Source organism: Numida meleagris, chromosome 1 (assembly GCF_002078875.1).
Source record: "Numida meleagris isolate 19003 breed g44 Domestic line chromosome 1, NumMel1.0, whole genome shotgun sequence".
Taxonomy (NCBI): domain Eukaryota; kingdom Metazoa; phylum Chordata; class Aves; order Galliformes; family Numididae; genus Numida; species Numida meleagris.
Genome location: NC_034409.1, coordinates 91,039,263 through 91,050,316, shown reverse-complemented (window position 1 = coordinate 91,050,316; position 11,054 = coordinate 91,039,263). Strand labels below are relative to the sequence as shown.

Genomic DNA, 11,054 nt, shown 5'->3' with positions numbered 1-11,054 from the left:
TACAGTTAGGAAATTATTCAAGTGTAAGCTTGTCACAGCTGCAAGCTGGGGTTGATAGTTATTTGCAATAAAGTTCAGTCTGCAAGTATTTGACACCCATATGCAATGTCAAATAATATTGCAAAGCCAGATAATCATGAATAAAAGTTCACAGATTAATTGAACAGTTTTTATGCTATTCTTTTAATGAAATCTCATAATTTAATATAGATTTTCCCAATGCAGCTGGTATAAAATGAATTTGAGATGCTTCCACCATCAATCTGAGCATGCTATAGTATCACAACTCCTCCACGGCAAAGTATATCTTGAGGTATCTTTTTTTTAGCATCACTCTTTTGTACTTTTTTTTTTTTTTTTTTGTCTTGGACAGATTGTTTGGGCATCTTATAAAAGTTATTTAGGCACTTTGAAGTATATATAGTTTTCAGCCTACATTTCATTGTAATGGTGTGTATTTATGATTTTCATGTGTTACCTTCAGCTTCGTCACTCCAGCATAAAACATTTTGTGGTGAAGATTATGCAAGATTTGCTATGTGCAGTCACAGGTAAAAATAGTTTTATGCATTTAAGTCGGGTAATCCCAAGAATAGAGCTTGAAATAATGTTTTCCCTGTCACCACAGGAAATTTACGTAGGAAATGTCATCTAATTATCAGTGGTGAAGCAAGAGATCTTTCCTACTTGTGTCATTTCCAGCCATGGAAGTTGTAGAACCTGTGTTATGAACTCACCCTTTTGAAGACAAATGTGTTTTCTTTGATGCATCTACTTCTTTTGATGGCATTTACTGCAACTTTTCCCCTCTCATCCCACAGGCACTCCCAACATACACATATAGGCAGCAGTTTGAAGTGAGCTAGCATCACGATTTTAATAAGCTCGTTTGTGGAAACTTTTTTTTCTCTGAAGTCATATCAAGTATTGCAGAACACTAATTAGTGGTAGTTGTAGTGGAAATTAAATAGGCCTTTTGCGGCATTAAGAAATTATGTCCTTTAATAGTTCCTAAATGAATGGAAAATTTTCTTATTTGCTTCTCATGTCTCAGATTTAAAAATTTCAGAGCACAATTTGGATATAATACATGAAATGTATGCACTTTGTGTGATCAAAAAGTTATGCTGGTACATCAGAATATCACTAGAACAGGAAGAAAGCTGTTGTCTATAAAACAAGCAATAAAACCCAAACAACTGTGTGAATCAAAATTAATGTGTGGATTTTTTCTGTCACAAAGGTAACTTATATTTGTTCATCTTTGGCACTGAGCTTGCCATAGATCAAATTGCCACTTCTCTTTCATTTGACTGACAGCAGAGGCAACCTGAATTTTTTTTTGGTTCTTTGTGTTTCTCACCCCCTTTTTTCAACCTTCATTTTTCTCTTTTCCTCTCCAGAGATCCATCACTGTAACATGCACCTCCCAAGAGTTATCTTTGAATTGTTTGCCAGTGTATGTCTGAATCAAAGAGAAGGGGCAGAAAGTGTCCTGGCTGATGCGCAACCTTTTAATGATTTTCTTCTGCAATCACTCACAGAATGCCATTTGAGGAACAGTGAAAGAACAACTTGTAAAACCCAAGGCATTCTATGATTCTGTGATTCTAAAACAAGACCTCATATCTTCATGATCATTTTCTTTACATCAAAAGCTCATTCTGAATCTCAACTGCATTAATTAATCTATCTTTTTAATTCTTCAGTCATATAAAAAAAAGGAATTCATACAAAGCAGAAAGAATCCGAACATTTGAAAAATAACCTAACCAATCAGTGATCCCAGCTAGCTGGACTAGTGATCAGGATTGATCGCAGATACTCAAAATATTCCCTTCTGTCACTACTGTGACTAATGGATTAGAGCAGAAGTGAGGACTGTCTTGAGTTACTTTCCCACCAAATTAAAGGTATTGAGTTGCCAGTGTATCTCAGGCTTTTTACTAGATTCCACTGAAATCTGTGTCTTAAGATCATGGTTTTTTTGTTGTTGTTTTGGTTTGGTTTGGTTTTTTTGTTTGTTTTTTTCTTTTGTGCTATGAGGTTCATTTGAAAAGCAATTTCAATTGTTTGTTGTCAACATCAAAAACATTCAGCAAATTATACTTACATCTCATTTCAAAAATAGTGAGAATTTATCTGTTTTTTTCCTTTTCTTTTTATGGAGTTGCTTATATTTTGTAATTATACAGGACATTCATTTGTCTATGACATTTGCAACTTTACTGCCAACACGACTGTTTACTAAATATACCTATTTGCTTACAGTTTTAACTGTGTCGGCACACATACACACATACATATAAGTGTTGTATAAGTATTGTATTGTATAGTACACATATGCACATATTTATTAAAAAATGCTCATTAAAACACAGTTAAGCTTGTTGTGTATATCTTGGCACATTTGAAAAGGGATAATCTTGCAGAACGTGACTACAATTCTCTCACATTTTAAACTAATGTAAAGAAGGAAGCATCTCAGTGCATTTAGATGAGTTATACTCCTTCGATAAAGTTATGCCATGACAAAATGTTTCAAAATGTGGATTTCTTCAAAGTTAAGCTCATTTTTTTCTTTCAATCTGAGATTTTTCATAATTTTTTAAAATATTTATTTGGCTTTGTGACAGTGATCCTGATAAACACTCTCAAGTGCAGCATAAGAACACTTGGAACCTTCAACCTGATCCGTAAATCCCCTAAAGTCCATTTCAATCCATGAGATACTCTTGGTACCTAAACTTTTACCATCAAAGTTGTTCAAATTCTGCTAATGTATACACCCAGTAGCACAGCCTCAGTTGCCTGAGCTAATGGCAACAATTTCACACCTTAAGACCATTTTCTATGCTCTGAAAAGTGTGTTCTGCTGGGCAAATTCAGTGCACTGCCTTCGTAATCGCGGCAGTGATGAGCACTTCTATCAAAACTGCAACTAGAAAAGCTGATGTCATTTTCTAACTTTTGAACAAGTTAATAACCCGGACTCCAATCTACAAAATGAAAGACTTGTCTTCTTCAGCACCAGCAACTTCAAATATATAGTACTTTCCTACCAAATGAGCATCCTCATTACTAGTCATATTCACTGTATTGTTTACTTGTTCCTCTGCATTTGTTTTTGCAATATAGTTCCATTAAAGTTTTCCTTTGCCTCAGTGTGCCTGGTAGCTATCTGCTTAGGACATCATGCAAACTATGAACTCAAAGTTATGAACTTAAACTTCTTCAATTTATGTTGAAGGTCAAGGATTGTACATTTAATCTTTAAGTAAATTATTCCAGACAGCTACTAAACTCTAGGTTAATGATAATATGCCTTTTTCTTGTTCTACTATCCTAAAAATTATTCATTTTCCTAAAAAACCTCAATCTGTACCTAAATGCAGAAATAAGTTTCCTGGATGTATAGCCCAGTTCTAGATAGGTTGCTCCAAAAGTAATGCCACCATGAAACAGATACAACAGATACAAAAAGCACAATAACATTGTCCAGGTTCCAGGAAATCCAGAAGGATTACCCCTTTCCTATCCCAAAAGGCAGTGCACATCATTTTATCCACTGAGAGCCGTGTCTTGAACTTTTCTTCACTGGGGAATTCACATGTTGCCACTCCATAGTCTGCCATTTTGACTCCGGCTCGTAGTGGTGATTCTATGTGTTGTCACTGGTAACGATGTGATCCAGGAAACTGTCACTTCAGCCTCATATTGGTTCAATAGGTTCTGACAAACTTGCATACAGTGTTCTTTCTGTTCCTTTGTGAGCATTCGTGGATCTACCCACTGCAAACTTTGTGATATACTAACATTGCCACCATTGCTGGCTACACATTGAACCCAGTATTCAGCTCTGTACACAGCTCCCTGGTCATAACCCACAAATTTGCAAGAATGAGGTGGTCAAGACACTCTTCATTTTGTGGTGTGACAGCTGTGTGTGGCCATCTGGAAAGTGACTTGTCCTTCATGTCACTGTTGCCACTGCTGAAACACAGCACCCACTGTCTCACTGTGCTTCACATCCACTGTTTGATCTCCACAAATACTTGGCAAGTATCGATTAATATCAATGAGTGCTATTTTTCCTGCATAGAGTAATTCAGTGACACCGTTGCTTCATATACACTTCCACATCAGATGATATTGTGTCAGACTGCCCCTCTGCTGTCATCTGTCACACAGCAACAAAATGTAATGGAATATTGGTATGAAGGTTCAACCTGTATTGAATACCACCAACATCTGCCTCTGATGCCATGGGCTGACATAATAAAATAAGAGGCATTACTTATGGAGTAGCCTTGGACGTGAGAGCTTTTCAAATTACAAGCCCTTGTATTTAGGTTATATTATTGAATAAAAGACATAATTTCAAATGTGCTTTTTCTTTTGGGGATTTCTAAGCTTTCTGAGCTAACAAAAATCTTATTCTTAAGTGGAAGTCATTGTCTCTGTTCTCTTCAGAAATAATTTTGGACAGTCAGAATTAACTTATACAAAATTTGCCACTGGGTGGCCTCTTGCTTTTTCAACAATCAGTACAGCTATGCAATGGGAAGCCCAAGCTGTTGAATTAGGGACATGATCATGCTGTGTTCCATACTTACTTGTGCTGCATTAAATAATAGTGTAAACATGGAAAATTTGCTGTAGAGACTATTATGACAGCCTTTGAAGTACAAAAGGAATCATGACTAATTTCATATATTTTCTATTAAAATATTCAGAAATACTTTATGAGTGGAATTGCATAGTGCAGGAGAACTTTATGTAATCAGTAAAACACATTCTTATCTCATGCCCTATGTCTATAGGATTCAAATTTATATAACATAGTTATCCTTTATTATTCATATTTCATGTTTTATATATTTAAGTTAGACTTTGCTGTAATTATTACTTCATCTGGTGTGAAAGATGGTACATGACGGCATAAACATAGAATCCAGCTCGATGTAATGTTTTTATATTCAAGGCATCCCAAAATACTTCATAGAATCTGTTGATGGGTATAATTAAAGAAGGAACTCCCATTAAACAGAGAAAGCTGTTTGATGGCTTCCAGCATAACTGAGATTACGTTTTTAAATGTGAGATTGAAAAGAAAAAGCATTCTTATACAAACTTTTAACAGAGAGAACATGCTAAGGAAAGAATTGACATTTGTCCTCTCAGTCAATATATTTTTATTATATCTCTAAAAACATATTAAACAATATTTTAAAGAACTGGCTTTAAACCACAAGGGGAATAAAATAGAGCAAAGGCAGATATTTGTTCTGAAAATTCAAACTACTGTGACTGTATTTCAGAGTCCGGTGACATGCCATGCACATGTTATTACTAACTTTTGGACAGACTGCATGGGTTAAGATAGGAATGTCATCCCAGGTGTTAGCCATTAATCTGTGTATCTCATTGTGGAGGTTTAAGAGATGTGGATAATGACGCCAGGCCATATTTTGACACCTTTATTCATGTTGAATGACATCTTATGCAACATCAAGTCCCACTGAAATCAGATGTCTTTCTTTCCAGAGAAATGTTTGAGTCCACGTGGTGTAATATTGTTCTTTGACAACATCTGTTGATGAAATCATACAATAAAACATTATTGCTTCTGCCAAAGCAGGGTATCAAAATTACTTTCTAAACAAATTTGGAAAAAAATCTAGGATAGTGGTTGTTGATAACACCATTTCAGTTTCTTTTTGAACATGTGATTGCTTTGCCACAGAGAAGTAATGACAAGACACTAACATTATATCAGAAAATGAATTAAGCCATGGATATGAGTTATCAAAGTTATGAGACTGAGTCAAGTTTTGAACTGAAATCCAGATAGGAATTTAGTGCTATGATGTTAGCAGCTGCCATAAATCATCGTAGACCATTTCAGTCTGTGGGAACTCAGACCTCCTGGGTATTAATATAAACAATTGCAAGGATGTACATTGTACACATAAATACCATTACATTAATTCATTTTAATGTTTATCTTTTTCTTGTATGCTTTTAATATTATCTTCTACAAACAAAATCACAGATAATTCCATTAAAACAAATTTTAAACTATTATTGGTAACCATTTAGGCTCTTTCACAGTGACTTTGGTCTACCTGAGTCTGTGTCACAATCATAATATTGGAATAATTGTAAAGCCTGTAACTGTAATATTGCTAATGGTAAGATGCCTTCAATAATCTTGTTGAACACTGTTTTAATGGAATTTACAAAGAATTATCTTTTGGGAAAATCAGCATAATAGAGAAATGAAACAGCAGAAATTAACAATGGAAAACCTGTAGATCAAAAGAGAATGTTTTAATTGATTTAGTTGGATATCTAGTTTTAGTGTGATTTTAGCAGATTATGTAACAAAACATCACATCAAAACTGACGGAAAATACCAAGATGGAATTGTGCAGTTCAGGCTTGTACAATAATGAACGCACACTAGGTATCTTGCCAGTATGCCACCAGTTTTGACTTCAAGGATGGGCGTTATGGAATAACCTTGTCTCTAATAATAAGCATCTTTGCCAATCAATCTCATATGGCTGTACCTGTGTCTTCAGTAAGGTTTCTTAGGGGGATTGGTGTTTGTGCATCTAAGAACATCATGGGATGTCTTCTGGGGTATTATAGGGAATGAAGTAGAGAAAGAAGTGCAGTGTTGTCTGCCTCTTTCAAATGCTTGGTTTCCTGTTCTGCAAACAGCTTAGAGAGAAGCTGTTGAGAGGAGCTGTTCCATTCCCCCAGGCAGTTAGTTCTTCACTACTGTCAAGCTGACAAGGCTGGTCCCTGCATACTGATTTTTGTTTCCACAGGTCTGAGTGTTTATAGTTATTGTAGCAGCTGAGAAAATCTTTCAGTGTCTATTTCCAAGGTTTTTGAAGCAGGTTGTCATATCTCCTTCCCGACAGTGTTTACTGCAGTCAAGATGTGTGGATTCCTGATGAGAGTTCAGTGGACAGAAGTACAGAGCCCAGAAAAAGAGACGTTTGCGCTGACCCCAAGATCCCTTTCAGGAGCTCCCAGTCCCTCTGTGTCTAGAGCAAAGATGGGCTCATGCTTCAGGGAGACATATTGGTAGGCATGAAGATTCCCCATGTGCTGAGTGAGGATGGTCATCAGATACTCAAGCACAGCAGACGTGATCTCCTTCCTACCCAAGCAAGCTGGATTGCTTTTTATAAGGTGTCATGCTGTGTTTTTAGGGCCATTATTTTTGCCATGCAGAAAGCTTCATTACTTTGTGAGCCAGAAAAAAAGTGATTCTGGCCATAAAACAAGATCTCATTAATGTCTCCATTAGAGGAGTTAACTCAGTTGATCTTTTCATAACTTCTCTGGTTTCCTTATTCTAATTACCTTTAAAGAAGGTTTTAAGGAAAATTACTGGAAGAATCATCAATATGTGGTTCTTTTTTGTGCTGGAGTACCGTAGTACTACTAGCCTCCTCCACTGTCTTTTACTGTTATCCAACAGCTGCTGTAGCCTCTAACGGCTTCCTGTGCTTCCAGTCTGTTTTACTGTCTTCTTTTCCTTGCTCACCTTTGCTTTTTTCTTCTTCTTCACAACTGCTCATAGAATATATACAAACTGAGATTTCTGTATGTTGCAGCTTGGCTGCCTATGCTTCTTTTTTCATGGAAACAACATAGAAAGATTCATGACATGACAGTGGCTGTCTCTTGTCCCACTTCATACCATCTGCTAACACTGCCACTTTGCCAAACTTCTTCTGTAGAATAAATGAAAGTTAGAAAATCTCAGTCCAGCAGAAGGAAGCTCTTATCCTGTCCCTAAAAACTGTTAAACCAATTAATCTGAAAATCCCCAATCCTCATCCCAAAGTCTGTTAAGCACCCCAAAAATTAGTTGAAATTTTGATATTAAGTGACAAAATCAAAAGCACAGACAAAAGCACTGAAATTAAGGAATATGAAATAAGAAAATCTTAAATGAACCCTAAAAGTGCTAGAAAGAATTGTTACTAGGATCTGATAGTGGAAACAGAACATCTACTGATAGTGGGGCTAAAATGTACCCATGGATTCCAGTGGAGTTATTCACATAGATCCAAATGGCATTTTCAGCCTGAGCTTGCAGGAAATCATGTTTGATTGTGTATTGGCATTGTATCAGTTACAAATGTTATCATTTCTGTCATTGTGTGTATATATAATTATATATTCTTGTCACAAGGTGATATCAGCAGCGTATTAGGAAGGTAAGAAAGAGGAAAAAATCTAAGTATAATTACTTTACAATATAATCAAATGACACTATTGAGCATTACAATGCTTCTATGCCATGCACAGACTGAAATTTTAATTTTTACTCTTGATATGATTATTATTTTATTGCTTTCTTGAAATTGCCATTCTCCTTCTGAGAGAGTTTCAGGGCAAACAAATGTGAAATAAGTAGATCTGAAATGTGCGGTATGGGTGATGAAACGACCAGGTTAAATTGCTTTGTTCTGGGTTTAGAGGCTGTAGATAATTCTCCTTGATTTAGTAAAAGTTAGGAAAGTACTTTAAAATAATTGAGACCCCACTGAAGTACAAGGAAGAAAAGATGGTAGATACAGATGTACAAATACAATATTAAAGCGTAGCATAAGTAATGTAATAAATTCTCCACTTCCAATTTGAAAGCAATTGGGAATATGAGCATTTTCAGGAATTGATGTTGATGTCAAATGAATTCAAATTCTACATGCATTATGAGTAATAGAGAACAGCATAAAGAATGCTTAGCATAAATTGTAGCTTAGTAATTAAATTGTGACTCTTAAAACATTATCCCCCACACAAAAGCCCTTACAAATAAATGAGTTGCTAGTAAGTGCAGTTTTAATAAAATTTACTTAGATACATTCCAGCCTACTTCCCAGTCCTTGCGTTGTTTAAATTTAATGCAGCTTTTTCTAGTTAATCCTTTTTCACAAGATCAAAATTTCTAAAACATTTGCTTCTGAGATTCTGAAGTTTAATCATTGAACTTTTGTCTAGCAATCAAAGAAGCACTGCATCATATTGATTGCTGCTGTCAAGCGCCTCTCAGTCCTTAGGACTCTGGGCAATTTTCTTGGGGGACTGGAGCTAACTAGGGCCAGTAGCAGCCAACTCACCTCTGTCTCATCCTCTGCCTGTTTGTAAAAGAAAGTTCCAATAACTTAAATTCTGTGATCTACAGACTGCACCTCTCAGCAGCCAATAATTTAATGGTTAATCTTTCTTATATATAGCCTCTGTTTAAGATGGTCTCCAATTTTCTGCTCACAGACTTAGGTCTGAAGCTTCTTCAATTGTAAAGCTATTAAACAAGCTTATTTTACACTGGTTACTCTTCCAACAGAATTACAGTGATTCGTTTATTCTACTGTTTGATGGTAACATCTCCTTCCTGAATGCATTCCCATGTGCTATGGTCTTGCACACAGCTGTGATGTTGATCTATCAATATGACAAATATCTGATTTCATCAGAGCAGAAGAAGGGCTTTTATGGTTCAAAACACAATCACTTTTTCCAACCGTAGCAGTTTGCCCAATGAAACAAATTCCCTCTCCTATAAGATCCTGCCATATTGAATGCATTTATGTTCTGTGCAAAATAACTAGGTGTACCAGAACTTATTTCTGTGATCATTGATATGATGTGGTGCTGGCAGTGTCTGACTAGCAATTAAAAACAATACACTGTATATGATCTTATGGGCTGCAGGCACCTTAAGGTGCCATTTTGAAGCAAAAATAACACTTCAGTCAACTGAAAAAACAACAACCATATTTATGAAATCTTGGTGCCATCAAAGTCAATAGTAAAACTTCTGTTAACTTCAGAAAAGCTGGTATTTATAGTCTACTTTCAAATGATAGAGATTGTAGAAACATTGGGCCTTGAAAATCAGTCTGCCAGACAAACACAGAGAGCCTAGCAGCTGTAATGTCCTCCACTCCCTTTATGGGCAGTAGAATGGATCCATTAGCCCCTTTATATCAACTCTCCTGTTTGAAGGCAACTCTTAAGATCACGGGTGACATTATAGATGATGTTATGTTTTCCTTCCATTTAAACCACCTGCCTTTGTACTCTGCCTGCACAGATAGAAACATCCCAGTACACAGTAAGGTAAATTTTCAGAAAGGCAACCACTGGTCTCCATTGATGGGATGAAATAGTGATTTCATTCCTTTCATGTACGTCATCATCACTGCACTTTGTACTGGGAGGGAAATTTCTCCTTGCAGTTCAGCAGTCACATTTTCAGGCTTTTTTCCCCCATTTTCATTGTTGAATATGAGAGAAGCCTACCATCAAAGCTTTTGATGCATGCTCTGCATTTCAATGAGTTTACAGTTATCTAGAAGATACAATGTACATGTTGTGTGATGCACATTCCTTTTCATTTTCACTACATTTTTCTATATGGAGAGTGCAAAACAACATCAGACTTTCCAAAACTGTGAGTGCTCATCTCCTGAGAAGATGGGTCATGCACAGCCTTACAAAGGAGACATACCTTACTACTTTTTGTCTGTCAGCACTCACCACTTCCTGATTTTGTGTCTCTTTTCCAAAGGAAGGATCTTTTCAGAGAGCCCCAGCCCTGCTCTCTGCTTGAACTTGTGGGATCACTGCAGCCAAAGCCAAGACTGCAGCCACAGCAGCCGTGACGAACGAACACTTTGTGCAACTTCTGCTGCTGCTGAGTCCAAGCTGAGAAAGAGGGGAAAGGGAGAAGATGGCGAGATCTATGAAGCATTTTCTCTATTGTTTTTATGTGTCAGTCTCTTTAACATTTATTTCTCCATTTCTGGAAGTCTGAAGTGGTTCACAGACACTTCCTTGCTCCTCTCTGAGGCCAGCTCTCATAGAATTCAGGGTTACTGTACTTGCAAAGAACAAAGGGTCACCCCAACTGAATCCCTGTTCTTTAGCAATGCTGTAAGTACTACTTACCTTTTTTTTTTTCCTTACGGCTTATTATTCCAAATATCCTATATGTGTTTGATCTGTTCCTGTTTTAA

General features: G+C 36.4%; 1 long non-coding RNA gene across 5 annotated transcripts in view; it reads right to left on the bottom strand.

The window, feature by feature from the left end:
* The window catches only part of LOC110401589, an 85,121-nt gene continuing 74,561 nt past the window's right edge, over positions 495 to 11,054 (bottom strand). For 3 of the 5 annotated variants that reach the window (XR_002440450.1, XR_002440452.1, XR_002440454.1), the window contains one exon: positions 495 to 5,593. This is a non-coding gene — a long non-coding RNA (uncharacterized LOC110401589). The other 2 variants (XR_002440453.1, XR_002440451.1) reach the window with 2 other exon arrangements.